Raw genomic sequence first — 20,064 nt, forward strand, 5'->3', positions numbered from 1 at the left:
ATCATATGCCAATTCCACAAGAACTGTCTTAGCGAAAGGCTTCTTGAGGGGAAAGCTGCAACTCTGTGAGATGATTTCACAGAACACAAAGAAGTTTCTCAGAAAGCTTCTTTCTCTTTCTTATCGGAGGATATTTCCTTTGGCCCTATAGTCTTCAAAGGGATCCGATATATCTGTTCTCAGATTCCACAGAAATAAGGCTAGGAAAGAGATCCACGAAATACAGATGTAACTCTGTGAGTGGAAGTCACACATCACAGAGCAGTTTCTCAGAAATCTTCTTTCCAGATTTCATCTGAGGATATTTCCTTTTTCACCATAGCCCTCTATGGGCTCCCAAATATCCCTTTGCCAATCCACAAGAACTGTCTTAGCGAAAGGCTTTTTGAGGGGAAAGCTGTAACTCTGTGTGATGATTTCACCGAACAAAAGAAGTTTCTCAGAAAGCTTCTTTCTCTTTGTTATCGGAGGATATTTCCTTTGACCCTATAGTCTTCAAAGGCATTCGAAATATCTGTTCTCAGATTAAACAGAAATAAGGCTAGCAAAGAGATCCACGAAATACAGATGTAACTCTGTGAGTGGAAGTCACACATCACAGAGCAGTTTCTCAGAAAGCTTCTTTCCAGATTTCATCTGAGGATATTTCCTTTTTCACCATAAGCCTCTATGGGCTTCCAAATATCCCTTTGCCAATTCCACAAGAACTGTCTTAGCGAAAGGCTTCTTGAGGGGAAAGCTGTAACTCTGTGAGATGATTTCACAGAACACAAAGAAGTTTCTCAGTAAGCTTCTTTCTCTTTGTCATCGGAGGATATTTCCTATGGCCCTACAGTCTTCAAAGGGATCCGAAATATCTGTTCTCAGATTCCACAGAAGTAAGGCTAGCAAAGACATCCACGAAATACAGATGTAACTCTGTGAGTAGAAATCACACATCACAGAGCAGTTTCTCAGAAAGCTTCTTTCCAGATTTCATCTGAGGATATTTCCTTTTTCACCCTAGCCCTCTATGGGGTTCCAAATATCACTTTGCAAATTCCACAAGAACTGTCTTAGCGAAAGGCTTCTTGAGGGGAAAGCTGTAACTCTGTGAGATGATTTCACAGAACACTAAGAAGTTTCTCTGAAAGCTTCTTTCTCTTTGTTATCCGAGGATATTTCCTTTGGTCACATAGTCTTCAAAGGGATCCGAAATATCTGTTCTCAGATTCCACAGAAATAAGGCTAGCAAAGAGATCCACGAAATACAGATGTAACTCTGTGAGATGAATTAACAGAACACTAAGCAGTTTCTCAGAAAGCTTCTTTCCAGATTTCATCTGAGGATATTTCCTTTTTCACCATAGGCCTCTATGGGCTTCCAAATATCCCTTTGCCAAATCCACAAGAACTGTCTTAGCGAAAGGCTTCTTGAGGGGAAAGCTGTAACTCTGTGAGATGATTTCACAGAACACAAAGAAGTTTATCAGAAAGCTTCTTTCTCTTTGTTATCGGAGGATATTTCCTTTGGCCGTATAGTCTTCAAAGGGATCCGAAATATCTGTTCTCAGATTCCACAGAAATAAGGCTAGCAAAGAGATTCACGAAATACAGATGTAACTCTGTGAGTGGAAGTCACACATCACAGAGCAGTTTCTAAGAAAGCTTCTTTCCAGATTTCATCTGAGGATATTTCCTTTTTCAACATAGCCCTCTAAGGGCTTCCAAATATCACTTTGCCAATTCCAGAAGAACTGTCTTAGCGAAAGGCTTCTTGAGGGGAAAGCTGTAACTCTGTGAGATGATTTCACAGAACACAAAGAAGTTTCTCAGAAAGCTTCTTTCTCTTTGTTATCGGAGGATATTTCCTTTGGCCCTATAGTCTTCAAAGGGATCCGAAATAACTGTTCTCAGATTCCACAGAAATAAGCCTAGCAAAGACATCCACGAAATACAGATGTAACTCTGTGAGATGAATTAACAGAACACTAAGCAGTTTCTCAGAAAGCTTCTTTGCAGATTTCATCTGAGAATATTTCCTTTTTCACCATAGGGCTCTATGGGCTTCCAAATATCCCTTTGCCAATTCCACAAGAACTGTCTTAGCGAAAGGCTTCTAGAGGGGAAAGCTGTATCTCTGTGAGATGATTTCACAGAACACAAAGAAGTTTCTCAGAAAGCTTCTTTCTCTTTGTTATCAGAGGATATTCCCTTTGGTCCTATAGTCTTCAATGGGATCCGAAATATCTGTTCTCAGATTCCACAGAAATAAGGCTAGCAAAGAGATCCACGAAATACAGATGTAACTCTGTGAGTAGAAATCACACATCACAGAGCAGTTTCTCAGAAAGCTTCTTTCCAGATTTCCTCAGAGGATATTTCCTTTTTCACCATAGCCCTCTATGGGCTTCCACATATCACTTTGCCAATTCCACAAGAACTGTCTTAGCGAAAGGCTTCTTGAGGGGAAAGCTGTAACTCTGTGAGATGATTTCACAGAACAAAACGAAGTTTCTCAGAAAGCTTCTTTCTCTTTGTTATCGGAGGATATTTCCTTTGGCCCTATAGTCTTCAAAGGGATCCGAAATACCTGTTCTCAGATTCCACAGAAATAAGGCTAGCAAAGAAATCCACGAAATACAGATGTAACTCTGTGAGATGAATTAACAGAACACTAAGCAGTTTCTCAGAAAGCTTCTTTCCAGATTTCATCTGAGGATATTTCCTTATACACCATAGCCCTCTATGGGCTTCCAAATATCATATGCCAATTCCACAAGTACTATCTTAGCGAAAGGCTTCTTGAGGGGAAAGCTGTAACTCTGTGAGATGATTTCACAGAACACAAAGAAGTTTCTCAGAAAGCTTCTTTCTCTTTGTTATCGGAGGATATTTCCTTTGGCCCTATAGTCTTCAAAGGGATCCGAAATATCTGTTCTCAGATTCCACAGAAATAAGGCTAGGAAAGAGATCCACGAAATACAGATGTACCTCTGTGAGTGGAAGTCACACATCACAGAGCAGTTTCTCAGAAATCTTCTTTCCAGATTTCATCTGAGGATATTTCCTTTTTCACCATAGCCCTCTATGGGCTCCCAAATATCCCTTTGCAAATCCACAAGAACTGTCTTAGCGAAAGGCTTTTTGAGGGGAAAGCTGTAACTCTGTGTGATGATTTCACCGAACAAAAGAAGTTTCTCAGAAAGCTTCTTTCTCTTTGTTATCGGAGGATATTTCCTTTGACCCTATAGTCTTCAAAGGCATTCGAAATATCTGTTCTCAGATTCCACAGAAATAAGGCTAGCAAAGAGATCCACGAAATACAGATGTAACTCTGTGAGTGGAAGTCACACATCACAGAGCAGTTTCTCAGAAAGCTTCTTTCCAGATTTCATCTGAGGATATTTCCTTTTTCACCATAAGCCTCTATGGGCTTCCAAATATCACTTTGCCAATTCCACAAGAACTGTCTTAGCGAAAGGCTTCTTGAGGGGAAAGCTGTAACTCTGTGAGATGATTTCACAGAACACAAAAAAGTTTCTCAGTAAGCTTCTTTCTCTTTGTCATCCGAGGATATTTCCTATGGCCCTATAGTCTTCAAAGGGATCCGAAATATCTGTTCTCAGATTCCACAGAAATAAGGCTAGCAAAGAGATCCACGAAATACAGATGTAACTCTGTGAGTAGAAATCACACATCACAGAGCAGTTTCTCAGAAAGCTTCTTTCCAGATTTCATCTGAGGATATTTCCTTTTTCACCATAGGCCTCTATGGGCTTCCAAATATCCCTTTGCCAAATCCACAAGAACTGCCTTAGCGAAAGGCTTCTTGAGGGGAAAGCTGTAACTCTGTGAGATGATTTCACAGAACACAAAGAAGTTTCTCAGAAAGCTTCTTTCTCTTTGTTATCGGAGGATATTTCCTTTGGCCGTATACTCTTCAAAGGGATCCGAAATATCTGTTCTCAGATTCCACAGAAATAAGGCTAGCAAAGAGATTCACGAAATACAGATGTAACTCTGTGAGTGGAAGTCACACATCACAGAGCAGTTTCTAAGAAAGCTTCTTTCCAGATTTCATCTGAGGATATTTCCTTTTTCAACATAGCCCTCTATGGGCTTCCAAATATCACTTTGCCAATTCCACAAGAACTGTCTTAGCGAAAGGCTTCTTGAGGGGAAAGCTGTAAATCTGTGAGATGATTTCACAGAACACAAAGAAGTTTCTCAGAAAGCTTCTTTCTCTTTGTTATCGGAGGATATTTCCTTTGGCCGTATAGTCTTCAAAGGGATCCAAAATATCTGTTCTCAGATTCCACAGAAATAAGGCTAGCAAAGAGATTCACGAAGTACAGATGTAACTGTGTGAGTGGAGTCACACATCACAGAGCAGTTTCACAGAAAGCTTCTTTCCAGATTTCATCTGAGGATATTTCCTTTTTCACCATAGCCCTCTATGGGCTTCCAAATATCACTTTGCCAATTCCACAAGAACTGCCTAAGCGAAAGGCTTCTTGAGGGGAAAGCTGTAACTCTGTGAGATGATTTCACAGAACACAAAGAAGTTTCTCAAAAAGCTTCTTTCCTTTGTTACGGGAGGATATTTCCTTTGGCCCTATCGTCTTCAAAGGGATCCGAAATATCTGTTCTCAGATTCCACAGAAATAAGGCTAGCAAAGAGATCCACGAAATACAGATGTAACTCTGTGAGATGAATTAACAGACCACTAAGCAGTTTTTCAGAAAGATTCTTTCCAGATTTCATCTGAGGATATTTCCTTTTTCACCTTAGCCCTCTATGGGCTTCCAAATATCACTTTGCCAATTCCACAAGAACTGTCTTAGCGAAAGGCTTCTTGAGGGGAAAGCTGTAACTCTGTGAGATGATTTCACAGAACACAAAGAAGTTTCTCAGAAAGCTTCTTTCTCTTTGTTATCGGAGGATATTTCCTATGGCCCTATAGTCTTCAAAGGGATCCCAAATATCTGTTCTCAGATTCCACAGAAATAAGGCTAGCAAAGAGATCCACGAAATAGAGATGTAACTCTGTGAGTAGAAATCACACATCACAGAGCAGTTTCTCAGAAAGCTTCTTTCCAGATTTTATCTGAGGATATTTCCTTTTTCACCATAGCCCTCTTTGGGCTTCCAAATATCACTTTGCAAATTCCACAAGAACTGTCTTAGCGAAAGGCTTCTTGAGTGGAAAGCTGTAACTCTGTGAGATGATTTCACAGAACACAAAGAAGTTTCTCAGAAAGCTTCTTTCCAGATTTCCTCAGAGGATATTTCCTTTTTCACCATAGCCCTCTATGGGCTTCCAAATATCACTTTGCCAATTCCACAAGAACTGTCTTAGCGAAAGACTTCTTGAGGGGAAAGCTGTAACTCTGTGAGATGATTTCACAGAACACAACGAAGTTTCTCAGAAAGCTTCTTTCTGTGTGTTATCGGAGGATATTTCCTTTGGCCCTATAGTCTTCAAAGGGATCCGAAATACCTGTTCTCAGATTCCACAGAAATAAGGCTAGCAAAGAAATCCACGAAATACAGATGTAACTCTGTGAGATGAATTAACAGAACACTAAGCAGTTTCTCAGAAAGCTTCTTTCCAGATTTCATCTGAGGATATTTCCTTATACACCATAGCCCTCTATGGGCTTCCAAATATCATATGCCAATTCCACAAGAACTGTCTTAGCGAAAGGCTTCTTGAGGGGAAAGCTGCAACTCTGTGAGATGATTTCACAGAACACAAAGAAGTTTCTCAGAAAGCTTCTTTCTCTTTGTTATCGGAGGATATTTCCTTTGGCCCTATAGTCTTCAAAGGGATCCGATATATCTGTTCTCAGATTCCACAGAAATAAGGCTAGGAAAGAGATCCACGAAATACAGATGTAACTCTGTGAGTGGAAGTCACACATCACAGAGCAGTTTCTCAGAAATCTTCTTTCCAGATTTCATCTGAGGATATTTCCTTTTTCACCATAGCCCTCTATGGGCTCCCAAATATCCCTTTGCCAATCCACAAGAACTGTCTTAGCGAAAGGCTTTTTGAGGGGAAAGCTGTAACTCTGTGTGATGATTTCACCGAACAAAAGAAGTTTCTCAGAAAGCTTCTTTCTCTTTGTTATCGGAGGATATTTCCTTTGGCCCTATAGTCTTCAAAGGCATTCGAAATATCTGTTCTCAGATTCCACAGAAATAAGGCTAGCAAAGAGATCCACGAAATACAGATGTAACTCTGTGAGTGGAAGTCACACATCACAGAGCAGTTTCTCAGAAAGCTTCTTTCCAGATTTCATCTGAGGATATTTCCTTTTTCACCATAAGCCTCTATGGGCTTCCAAATATCCCTTTGCCAATTCCACAAGAACTGTCTTAGCGAAAGGCTTCTTGAGGGGAAAGCTGTAACTCTGTGAGATGATTTCACAGAACACAAAGAAGTTTCTCAGTAAGCTTCTTTCTCTTTGTCATCGGAGGATATTTCCTATGGCCCTACAGTCTTCAAAGGGATCCGAAATATCTGTTCTCAGATTCCACAGAAGTAAGGCTAGCAAAGACATCCACGAAATACAGATGTAACTCTGTGAGTAGAAATCACACATCACAGAGCAGTTTCTCAGAAAGCTTCTTTCCAGATTTCATCTGAGGATATTTCCTTTTTCACCCTAGCCCTCTATGGGGTTCCAAATATCCCTTTGCCAATTCCACAAGAACTGTCTTAGCGAAAGGCTTCTAGAGGGGAAAGCTGTATCTCTGTGAGATGATTTCACAGAACACAAAGAAGTTTCTCAGAAAGCTTCTTTCTCTTTGTTATCAGAGGATATTCCCTTTGGTCCTATAGTCTTCAATGGGATCCGAAATATCTGTTCTCAGATTCCACAGAAATAAGGCTAGCAAAGAGATCCACGAAATACAGATGTAACTCTGTGAGTAGAAATCACACATCACAGAGCAGTTTCTCAGAAAGCTTCTTTCCAGATTTCCTCAGAGGATATTTCCTTTTTCACCATAGCCCTCTATGGGCTTCCACATATCACTTTGCCAATTCCACAAGAACTGTCTTAGCGAAAGGCTTCTTGAGGGGAAAGCTGTAACTCTGTGAGATGATTTCACAGAACAAAACGAAGTTTCTCAGAAAGCTTCTTTCTCTTTGTTATCGGAGGATATTTCCTTTGGCCCTATAGTCTTCAAAGGGATCCGAAATACCTGTTCTCAGATTCCACAGAAATAAGGCTAGCAAAGAAATCCACGAAATACAGATGTAACTCTGTGAGATGAATTAACAGAACACTAAGCAGTTTCTCAGAAAGCTTCTTTCCAGATTTCATCTGAGGATATTTCCTTATACACCATAGCCCTCTATGGGCTTCCAAATATCATATGCCAATTCCACAAGTACTATCTTAGCGAAAGGCTTCTTGAGGGGAAAGCTGTAACTCTGTGAGATGATTTCACAGAACACAAAGAAGTTTCTCAGAAAGCTTCTTTCTCTTTGTTATCGGAGGATATTTCCTTTGGCCCTATAGTCTTCAAAGGGATCCGAAATATCTGTTCTCAGATTCCACAGAAATAAGGCTAGGAAAGAGATCCACGAAATACAGATGTACCTCTGTGAGTGGAAGTCACACATCACAGAGCAGTTTCTCAGAAATCTTCTTTCCAGATTTCATCTGAGGATATTTCCTTTTTCACCATAGCCCTCTATGGGCTCCCAAATATCCCTTTGCCAATCCACAAGAACTGTCTTAGCGAAAGGCTTTTTGAGGGGAAAGCTGTAACTCTGTGTGATGATTTCACCGAACAAAAGAAGTTTCTCAGAAAGCTTCTTTCTCTTTGTTATCGGAGGATATTTCCTTTGACCCTATAGTCTTCAAAGGCATTCGAAATATCTGTTCTCAGATTCCACAGAAATAAGGCTAGCAAAGAGATCCACGAAATACAGATGTAACTCTGTGAGTGGAAGTCACACATCACAGAGCAGTTTCTCAGAAAGCTTCTTTCCAGATTTCATCTGAGGATATTTCCTTTTTCACCATAAGCCTCTATGGGCTTCCAAATATCACTTTGCCAATTCCACAAGAACTGTCTTAGCGAAATGCTTCTTGAGGGGAAAGCTGTAACTCTGTGAGATGATTTCACAGAACACAAAAAAGTTTCTCAGTAAGCTTCTTTCTCTTTGTCATCCGAGGATATTTCCTATGGCCCTATAGTCTTCAAAGGGATCCGAAATATCTGTTCTCAGATTCCACAGAAATAAGGCTAGCAAAGAGATCCACGAAATACAGATGTAACTCTGTGAGTAGAAATCACACATCACAGAGCAGTTTCTCAGAAAGCTTCTTTCCAGATTTCATCTGAGGATATTTCCTTTTTCACCATAGGCCTCTATGGGCTTCCAAATATCCCTTTGCCAAATCCACAAGAACTGCCTTAGCGAAAGGCTTCTTGAGGGGAAAGCTGTAACTCTGTGAGATGATTTCACAGAACACAAAGAAGTTTCTCAGAAAGCTTCTTTCTCTTTGTTATCGGAGGATATTTCCTTTGGCCGTATACTCTTCAAAGGGATCCGAAATATCTGTTCTCAGATTCCACAGAAATAAGGCTAGCAAAGAGATCCACGAAATACAGATGTAACTCTGTGAGTGGAAGTCACACATCACAGAGCAGTTTCTAAGAAAGCTTCTTTCCAGATTTCATCTGAGGATATTTCCTTTTTCAACATAGCCCTCTATGGGCTTCCAAATATCACTTTGCCAATTCCACAAGAACTGTCTTAGCGAAAGGCTTCTTGAGGGGAAAGCTGTAAATCTGTGAGATGATTTCACAGAACACAAAGAAGTTTCTCAGAAAGCTTCTTTCTCTTTGTTATCGGAGGATATTTCCTTTGGCCGTATAGTCTTCAAAGGGATCCAAAATATCTGTTCTCAGATTCCACAGAAATAAGGCTAGCAAAGAGATCCACGAAGTACAGATGTAACTGTGTGAGTGGAGTCACACATCACAGAGCAGTTTCACAGAAAGCTTCTTTCCAGATTTCATCTGAGGATATTTCCTTTTTCACCATAGCCCTCTATGGGCTTCCAAATATCACTTTGCCAATTCCACAAGAACTGCCTAAGCGAAAGGCTTCTTGAGGGGAAAGCTGTAACTCTGTGAGATGATTTCACAGAACACAAAGAAGTTTCTCAAAAAGCTTCTTTCCTTTGTTACGGGAGGATATTTCCTTTGGCCCTATCGTCTTCAAAGGGATCCGAAATATCTGTTCTCAGATTCCACAGAAATAAGGCTAGCAAAGAGATCCACGAAATACAGATGTAACTCTGTGAGATGAATTAACAGAACACTAAGCAGTTTCTCAGAAAGATTCTTTCCAGATTTCATCTGAGGATATTTCCTTTTTCACCTTAGCCCTCTATGGGCTTCCAAATATCACTTTGCCAATTCCACAAGAACTGTCTTAGCGAAAGGCTTCTTGAGGGGAAAGCTGTAACTCTGTGAGATGATTTCACAGAACACAAAGAAGTTTCTCAGAAAGCTTCTTTCTCTTTGTTATCGGAGGATATTTCCTATGGCCCTATAGTCTTCAAAGGGATCCCAAATATCTGTTCTCAGATTCCACAGAAATAAGGCTAGCAAAGAGATCCACGAAATAGAGATGTAACTCTGTGAGTAGAAATCACACATCACAGAGCAGTTTCTCAGAAAGCTTCTTTCCAGATTTTATCTGAGGATATTTCCTTTTTCACCATAGCCCTCTTTGGGCTTCCAAATATCACTTTGCAAATTCCACAAGAACTGTCTTAGCGAAAGGCTTCTTGAGTGGAAAGCTGTAACTCTGTGAGATGATTTCACAGAACACAAAGAAGTTTCTCAGAAAGCTTCTTTCTCTTTGTTATCGGAGGATATTTCCTTTGGCCCTATAGTCTTCAAAGGGATCCGAAATATCTGTTCTCAGATTCCACAGAAATAAGGCTAGCAAAGAGATCCACGAAATACAGATGTAACTCTGTGAGATGAATTAACAGAACAATAAGCAGTTTCTCAGAAAGCTTCTTTCAAGGTTTCATCTGAAGATATTTCCTTTTTCAACATAGCTCTCTATGGGCTTCCAAATATCCCTTTGCCAATTCCACAAGAACTGTCTTAGCGAAAGGCTTCTTGAGGGGAAAGCTGTAACTCTGTGAGATGATTTCACAGAACACAAAGAAGTTTCTCAGAAAGCTTCTTTCTCTTTGTTATCGGAGGATATTTCCTTTGGCCCTATAGTCTTCAAAGGGATCCGAAATATCTGTTCTCAGATTCCACAGAAATAAGGCTAGCAAAGAGATCCATGAAATACAGATGTAACTCTGTGAGATGAATTAACAGAACACTAAGCAGTTTCTCAGAAAGCTTCTTTCCAGATTTCATCTGAGGATATTTCCTTTTTCACCATAGGCCTCTATGGGCTTCCAAATATCCCTTTGTAAAATCGACAAGAACTGTCTTAGCGAAAGGCTTCCTGAGGGGAAAGCTGTAACTCTGTGAGATGATTTCACAGAACACAAAGAAGTTTCTCAGAAAGCTTCTTTCTCTTTGTTATCGGAGGATATTTCCTTTGGCCCTATAGTCTTCAAAGGGATCCGAAATATCTGTTCTCAGATTCCACAGAAATAAGGCTAGGAAAGAGATCCACGAAATACAGATGTACCTCTGTGAGTGGAAGTCACACATCACAGAGCAGTTTCTCAGAAATCTTCTTTCCAGATTTCATCTGAGGATATTTCCTTTTTCACCATAGCCCTCTATGGGCTCCCAAATATCCCTTTGCCAATCCACAAGAACTGTCTTAGCGAAAGGCTTTTTGAGGGGAAAGCTGTAACTCTGTGTGATGATTTCACCGAACAAAAGAAGTTTCTCAGAAAGCTTCTTTCTCTTTGTTATCGGAGGATATTTCCTTTGACCCTATAGTCTTCAAAGGCATTCGAAATATCTGTTCTCAGATTCCACAGAAATAAGGCTAGCAAAGAGATCCACGAAATACAGATGTAACTCTGTGAGTGGAAGTCACACATCACAGAGCAGTTTCTCAGAAAGCTTCTTTCCAGATTTCATCTGAGGATATTTCCTTTTTCACCATAAGCCTCTATGGGCTTCCAAATATCACTTTGCCAATTCCACAAGAACTGTCTTAGCGAAAGGCTTCTTGAGGGGAAAGCTGTAACTCTGTGAGATGATTTCACAGAACACAAAAAAGTTTCTCAGTAAGCTTCTTTCTCTTTGTCATCCGAGGATATTTCCTATGGCCCTATAGTCTTCAAAGGGATCCGAAATATCTGTTCTCAGATTCCACAGAAATAAGGCTAGCAAAGAGATCCACGAAATACAGATGTAACTCTGTGAGTAGAAATCACACATCACAGAGCAGTTTCTCAGAAAGCTTCTTTCCAGATTTCATCTGAGGATATTTCCTTTTTCACCATAGGCCTCTATGGGCTTCCAAATATCCCTTTGCCAAATCCACAAGAACTGCCTCAGCGAAAGGCTTCTTGAGGGGAAAGCTGTAACTCTGTGAGATGATTTCACAGAACACAAAGAAGTTTCTCAGAAAGCCTCTTTCTCTTTGTTATCGGAGGATATTTCCTTTGGCCGTATAGTCTTCAAAGGGATCCGAAATATCTGTTCTCAGATTCCACAGAAATAAGGCTAGCAAAGAGATTCACGAAATACAGATGTAACTCTGTGAGTGGAAGTCACACATCACAGAGCAGTTTCTAAGAAAGCTTCTTTCCAGATTTCATCTGAGGATATTTCCTTTTTCAACATAGCCCTCTATGGGCTTCCAAATATCACTTTGCCAATTCCACAAGAACTGTCTTAGCGAAAGGCTTCTTGAGGGGAAAGCTGTAAATCTGTGAGATGATTTCACAGAACACAAAGAAGTTTCTCAGAAAGCTTCTTTCTCTTTGTTATCGGAGGATATTTCCTTTGGCCGTATAGTCTTCAAAGGGATCCAAAATATCTGTTCTCAGATTCCACAGAAAGAAGGCTAGCAAAGAGATCCACGAAGTACAGATGTAACTGTGTGAGTGGAGTCACACATCACAGAGCAGTTTCACAGAAAGCTTCTTTCCAGATTTCATCTGAGGATATTTCCTTTTTCAACATAGCCCTCTATTGGCTTCCAAATATCACTTTGCCAATTCCACAAGAACTGCCTAAGCGAAAGGCTTCTTGAGGGGAAAGCTGTAACTCTGTGAGATGATTTCACAGAACACAAAGAAGTTTCTCAAAAAGCTTCTTTCCTTTGTTACGGGAGGATATTTCCTTTGGCCCTATCGTCTTCAAAGGGATCCGAAATATCTGTTCTCAGATTCCACAGAAATAAGGCTAGCAAAGAGATCCACGAAATACAGATGTAACTCTGTGAGATGAATTAACAGAACACTAAGCAGTTTCTCAGAAAGATTCTTTCCAGATTTCATCTGAGGATATTTCCTTTTTCACCTTAGCCCTCTATGGGCTTCCAAATATCACTTTGCCAATTCCACAAGAACTGTCTTAGCGAAAGGCTTCTTGAGGGGAAAGCTGTAACTCTGTGAGATGATTTCACAGAACACAAAGAAGTTTCTCAGAAAGCTTCTTTCTCTTTGTTATCGGAGGATATTTCCTATGGCCCTATAGTCTTCAAAGGGATCCCAAATATCTGTTCTCAGATTCCACAGAAATAAGGCTAGCAAAGAGATCCACGAAATACAGATGTAACTCTGTGAGTAGAAATCACACATCACAGAGCAGTTTCTCAGAAAGCTTCTTTCCAGATTTTATCTGAGGATATTTCCTTTTTCACCATAGCCCTCTTTGGGCTTCCAAATATCACTTTGCAAATTCCACAAGAACTGTCTTAGCGAAAGGCTTCTTGAGTGGAAAGCTGTAACTCTGTGAGATGATTTCACAGAACACAAAGAAGTTTCTCAGAAAGCTTCTTTCTCTTTGTTATCGGAGGATATTTCCTTTGGCCCTATAGTCTTCAAAGGGATCCGAAATATCTGTTCTCAGATTCCACAGAAATAAGGCTAGCAAAGAGATCCACGAAATACAGATGTAACTCTGTGAGATGAATTAACAGAACAATAAGCAGTTTCTCAGAAAGCTTCTTTCAAGATTTCATCTGAAGATATTTCCTTTTTCAACATAGCTCTCTATGGGCTTCCAAATATCCCTTTGCCAATTCCACAAGAACTGTCTTAGCGAAAGGCTTCTTGAGGATAAAGCTGTAACTCTGTGAGATGATTTCACAGAACACAAAGAAGTTTCTCAGAAAGCTTCTTTCTCTTTGTTATCGGAGGATATTTCCTTTGGCCCTATAGTCTTCAAAGGGATCCGAAATATCTGTTCTCAGATTCCACAGAAATAAGGCTAGCAAAGAGATCCATGAAATACAGATGTAACTCTGTGAGATGAATTAACAGAACACTAAGCAGTTTCTCAGAAAGCTTCTTTCCAGATTTCATCTGAGGATATTTCCTTTTTCACCATAGGCCTCTATGGGCTTCCAAATATCCCTTTGTAAAATCGACAAGAACTGTCTTAGCGAAAGGCTTCCTGAGGGGAAAGCTGTAACTCTGTGAGATGATTTCACAGAACACAAAGAAGTTTCTCAGAAAGCTTCTTTCTCTTTGTTATCGGAGGATATTTCCTTTGGCCGTATAGTCTTCAAAGGGATCCGAAATATCTGTTCTCAGATTCCACAGAAATAAGGCTAGCAAAGAGATTCACGAAATACAGATGTAACTCTGTGAGTGGAAGTCACACATCACAGAGCAGTTTCTAAGAAAGCTTCTTTCCAGATTTCATCTGAGGATATTTCCTTTTTCAACATAGCCCTCTATGGGCTTCCAAATATCACTTTGCCAATTCCACAAGAACTGTCTTAGCGAAAGGCTTCTTGAGGGGAAAGCTGTAACTCTGTGAGATGATTTCACAGAACACAAAGAAGTTTCTCAGAAAGCTTCTTTCTCTTTGTTATCGGAGGATATTTCCTTTGGCCCTATAGTCTTCAAAGGGATCCGAAATATCTGTCTCAGATTCCACAGAAATAAGGCTAGCAAAGACATCCACGAAATACAGATGTAACTCTGTGAGATGAATTAACAGAACACTAAGCAGTTTCTCAGAAAGCTTCTTTGTAGATTTCATCTGAGGATATTTCCTTTTTCACCATAGGGCTCTATGGGCTTCCAAATATCCCTTTGCCAATTCCACAAGAACTGTCTTAGTGAAAGGCTTCTAGAGGGGAAAGATGTATCTCTGTGAGATGATTTCACAGAACACAAAGAAGTTTCTCAGAAAGCTTCTTTCTCTTTGTTATCAGAGGATATTCCCTTTGGTCCTATAGTCTTCAAAGGGATCCGAAATATCTGTTCTCAGATTCCACAGAAATAAGGCTAGCAAAGAGATCCACGAAATACAGATGTAACTCTGTGAGTAGAAATCACACATCGCAGAGCAGTTTCTCAGAAAGATTCTTTCCAGATTTCCTCAGAGGATATTTCCTTTTTCACCATAGCCCTCTATGGGCTTCCAAATATCACTTTGCCAATTCCACAAGAACTGTCTTAGCGAAAGGCTTCTTGAGGGGAAGGCTGTAACTCTGTGAGATGATTTCACAGAACACAACGAAGTTTCTCAGAAAGCTTCTTTCTGTGTGTTATCGGAGGATATTTCCTTTGGCCCTATAGTCTTCAAAGGGATCCGAAATACCTGTTCTCAGATTCCACAGAAATAAGGCTAGCAAAGAAATCCACGAAATACAGATGTAACTCTGTGAGATGAATTAACAGAACATTAAGCAGTTTCTCAGAAAGCTTCTTTCCAGATTTCATCTGAGGATATTTCCTTTTTCACCATAGCCCTCTATGGGCTCCCAAGTATCCCTTTGCCAATCCACAAGAACTGTCTTAGCGAAAGGCTTTTTGAGGGGAAAGCTGTAACTCTATGTGATGATTTCACAGAACAGAAAGAAGTTTCTCAGAAAGCTTCTTTCTCTTTGTTATCGGAGGATATTTCCTTTGGCCCTATAGTCTTCAAAGGCATTCGAAATATCTGTTCTCAGATTCCACAGAAATAAGGCTAGCAAAGAGTTCCACGAAATACAGATGTAACTCTGTGAGTGGAAGTCACACATCACAGAGCAGTTTCTCAGAAAGCTTCTTTCCAGATTTCATCTGAGGATATTTCCTTTTTCACCATAAGCCTCTATGGGCTTCCAAATATCACTTTGCCAATTCCACAAGAACTGTCTTAGCGAAAGGCTTCTTGAGGGGAAAGCTGTAACTCTGTGAGATGATTTCACACAACACAAAGAAGTTTCTCAGTAAGCTTCTTTCTCTTTGTCATCGGAGGATATTTACTATGGCCCTACAGTCTTCAAAGGGATCCAAAATATCTGTTCTCAGATTCCACAGAAATAAGGCTAGCAAAGAGATCCACGAAATACAGATGTAACTCTGTGAGTAGAAATCACACATCACAGAGCAGTTTCTCAGAACGCTTCTTTCCAGATTTCATCTGAGGATATTTCCTTTTTCACCATAGCTCTCTATGGGGTTCGAAATATCACTTTGCAAATTCCACAAGAACTGTCTTAGCGAAAGGCTTCTTGAGGGGAAAGCTGTAACTCTGTGAGATGATTTCACAGAACACAAAGAAGTTTCTCAGAAAGCTTCTATCGCTTTGTTATCCGAGGATATTTCCTTTGGTCATATAGTCTTCAAAGGGATCCGAAATATCTGTTCTCAGATTCCACAGAAAGAAGGCTAGCAAAGAGATCCACGAAATACAGATGTAACTCTGTGAGATGAATTAACAGAACACTAAGCAGTTTCTCAGAAAGCTTCTTTCCAGATTTCATCTGAGGATATTTCCTTTTTCACCATAGGCCTCTATGGGCTTCCAAATATCCCTTTGCCAAATCCACAAGAACTGTCTTAGCGAAAGGCTTCTTGAGGGGAAAGCTGTAACTCTGTGAGATGATTTCACAGAACACAAAGAAGTTTCTCAGAAAGCTTCTTTCTCTTTGTTATCGGAGGATATTTCCTTTGGCCGTATAGTCTTCAAAGGGATACGAAATATCTGTTCTCAGATTCCACAGAAATAAGGCTAGCAAAGAGATTCACGAAATACAGATGTAACTCTGTGAGTGGAAGTCACACATCACAGAGCAGTTTCTAAGAAAGCTTCTTTAGAGATTTCATCTGAGGATATTTCCTTTTTCAACATAGCCCTCTATGGGCTTTCTAATATCACTTTGCCAATTCCACAAGAACTGTCTTAGTGAAAGGCTTCTAGAGGGGAAAGCTGTATCTCTGTGAGGTGATTTCAAAGAACACAAAGAAGTTTCTCAGAAAGCTTCTTTCTCTTTGTTCTCAGAGGATATTCCCTTTGGTCCTATAGTCTTCAAAGGGATCCGAAATACCTGTTCTCAGATTCCACAGAAATAAGGCTAGCAAACACATCCACGAAATACAGATGTAACTCTGTGAGATGAATTAACAGAACACTAAGCAGTTTCTCAGAAAGCTTCTTTGCAGATTTCATCTGAGGATATTTCCTTTTTCACCATAGGGTTCTATGGGCTTCCAAATATCCCTTTGCCAATTCCACAAGAACTGTCTTAGCGAAAGCCTTCTTGAGGGGAAAGCTGTAACTCTGTGAGATGATTTCACAGAACACAAAGAAGTTTCTCAGAAAGCTTCTTTCTCTTTGTTATCGGAGGATATTTCCTTTGGCCCTATAGTCTTCAAAGGGATCCGAAATATCTGTTCTCAGATTCCACAGAAATAAGGCTAGCAAAGAGATCCACGAAATACAGATGTAACTCTGTGAGTGGAAGTCACACATCACAGAGCAGTTTCTCAGAAATCTTCTTTCCAGATTTCATCTGAGGATATTTCCTTTTTCACCATAGCCCTCTATGGGCTCCCAAATATCCCTTTGCCAATCCACAAGAACTGTCTTAGCGAAAGGCTTTTTGAGGGGAAAGCTGTAACTCTGTGTGATGATTTCACCGAACAAAAGAAGTTTCTCAGAAAGCTTCTTTCTCTTTGTTATCGGAGGATATTTCCTTTGGCCCTATAGTCTTCAAAGGCATTCGAAATATCTGTTCTCAGATTCCACAGAAATAAGGCTAGCAAAGAGATCCACGAAATACAGATGTAACTCTGTGAGTGGAAGTCACACATCACAGAGCAGTTTCTCAGAAAGCTTCTTTCCAGATTTCATCTGAGGATATTTCCTTTTTCACCATAGCCCTCTATGGGGTTCGAAATATCACTTTGCAAATTCCACAAGAACTGTCTTAGCGAAAGGCTTCTTGAGGGGAAAGCTGTAACTCTGTGAGATGATTTCACAGAACACAAAGAAGTTTCTCAGAAAGCTTCTTTCTCTTTGTTATCCGAGGATATTTCCTTTGGTCATATAGTCTTCAAAGGGATCCGAAATATCTGTTCTCAGATTCCACGGAAATAAGGCTAGCAAAGAGATCCACGAAATACAGATGTAACTCTGTGAGATGAATTAACAGAACACTAAGCAGTTTCTCAGAAAGCTTCTTTCCAGATTTCATCTGAGGATATTTCCTTATACACCATAGCCCTCTAAGGGCTTCCAAATATCATATGCCAATTCCACAAGAACTGTCTTAGCGAAAGGCTTCTTGAGGGGAAAGCTGTAACTCTGTGAGATGATTTCAAAGAACACAAAGAAGTTTCTCAGAAAGCTTCTTTCTCTTTGTTATCGGAGGATATTTCCTTTGGCCCTATAGTCTTCAAAGGGATCCGAAATATCTGTTCTCAGATTCCACAGAAATAAGGCTAGGAAAGAGATCCACGAAATACAGATGTAACTCTGTGAGTGGAAGTCACACATCACAGAGCAGTTTCTCAGAAATCTTCTTTCCAGATTTCATCTGAGGATATTTCCTTTTTCACCATAGCCCTCTATGGGCTCCCAAATATCCCTTTGCCAATCCACAAGAACTGTCTTAGCGAAAGGCTTTTTGAGGGGAAAGCTGTAACTCTGTGTGATGATTTCACCGAACAAAAGAAGTTTCTCAGAAAGCTTCTTTCTCTTTGTTATCGGATAATATTTCCTTTGGCCCTATAGTCTTCAAAGGCATTCGAAATATCTGTTCTCAGATTCCACAGAAATAAGGCGAGCAAAGAGATCCACGAAATACAGATGTAACTCTGTGAGTAGAAATCACACATCACAGAGCAGTTACTCAGAAAGCTTCTTTCCAGATTTCATCTGAGGATATTTCCTTTTTCACAATAGCCCTCTATGCGGTTCCAAATATCACTTTGCAAATTCCACAAGAACTGTCTTAGCGAAAGGCTTCTTGAAGGGAAAGCTGTAACTCTGTGAGATGATTTCACAGAACACAAAGAAGTTTCTCAGAAAGCTTCTTTCTCTTTGTTATCCGAGGATATTTCCTTTTGCCCTATAGTCTTCAAAGGGATCCGAAATATCTGTTCTCAGATTCCACAGAAATAAGGCTAGCCAAGAGATCCACGAAATACAGATGTAACTCTGTGAGATGAATTAACAGAACACTAAGCAGTTTCTCAGAAAGCTTCTTTCCAGATTTCATCTAAGGATATTTCCTTTTTCACCGTAGGCCTCTATGGGCTTCCAAATATCCCTTTGCCAATTCCACAAGAACTGTCTTAGCGAAAGGCTTCTTGAGGGGAAAGCTGTAACTATGTGAGATGATTTCACAGAACACAAAGAAGTTTCTCAGAAAGCTTCTTTCTCTTTGTTATCGGAGGATATTTCCTTTGGCCCTATAGTCTTCAAAGGGATCCCAAATATCTGTTCTCAGATTCCACAGAAATAAGGCTAGCAAAGAGATCCACGAAATACAGATGTAACTCTGTGAGTGGAAGTCACACATCAGAGAGCAGTTTTTCAGAAAGCTTCTTTCCAGATTTCATCTGAGGATATTTCGTTTTCAACCTAGCCCTCTATGGGCTTCCAAATATCACTTTGCCATTTCCACAAGAACTGTCTTAGCGAAAGGCTTCTTGAGGGGAAAGCTGTAACTCTGTGAGATGATTTCACTGAACACAAAGAAGATTCTCAGAAACCTTCTTTCTCTTTGTTATCGGAGGATATTTCCTTTGGCCCTATAGTCCTCAAAGGGATCCGAAATATCTGTTCTCAGAATCCACAGAAATAAGGCTAGCAAAGAGATCCACGAAATACAGATGTAACTCTGTGAGTGGAAGTCACACATCAGAGAGCAGTTTCTCAGAAAGCTTCTTTCCAGATTTCATCTGAGGATATTTCCTTTTTCACCATAGCCCTCTATGGGCTTCCAAATATCACTTTGCCAATTCCACAAGAACTGTCTTAGCGAAAGGCTTCTTGAGGGGAAAGCTGTAACTCTGTGAGATGATTTCACAGAACACAAAGAAGTTTCTCAGAAAGCTTCTTTCTCTTTGTTATCGGAGGATATTTCCTATGGCCCTATAGTCTTCAAAGGGATCCGAAATATCTGTTCTCAGATTCCACAGAAATAAGGCTAGCAAAGAGATCCACGAAATACAGATGTAACTCTGTGAGTGGAAGTCACACATCACAGAGCAGTTTCTCAGAAAGCTTCTTTCCAGATTTCATCTGAGGATATTTCCTTTTTCACCATAGCCCTCTATTGGCTTCCAAATATCAGTTTGCCAATTCCACAAGAACTGTCTTAGCAAAAGGCTTCTTGAGAAGAAAAGTTGTAACTCTGTGAGATGATTTCACAGAACACAAAGAAGTTTCTCAGAAAGCTTCTTTCTCTTTGTTATCGGAGGATATTTCGTATGGCCCTGTAGTCTTCAAAGGGATCCGAAATATCTGTTCTCAGAATCCACAGAAATAAGGCTAGCAAAGAGATCCACGAAATACAGATGTAACTCTGTGAGATGAATTAACAGAACACCAAGCAGTTTCTCAGAAAGCTTCTTTCCAGATTTCATCTCAGTATATTTCCTTTTTCACCGTAGGCCCCTATGGGCTCCCAAATATCCCTTTGCCAATTCCACAAGAAC

The sequence above is a fragment of the Macaca mulatta genome, chromosome 17, assembly GCF_049350105.2.
Source record: "Macaca mulatta isolate MMU2019108-1 chromosome 17, T2T-MMU8v2.0, whole genome shotgun sequence".
Lineage (NCBI taxonomy): Eukaryota > Metazoa > Chordata > Mammalia > Primates > Cercopithecidae > Macaca > Macaca mulatta.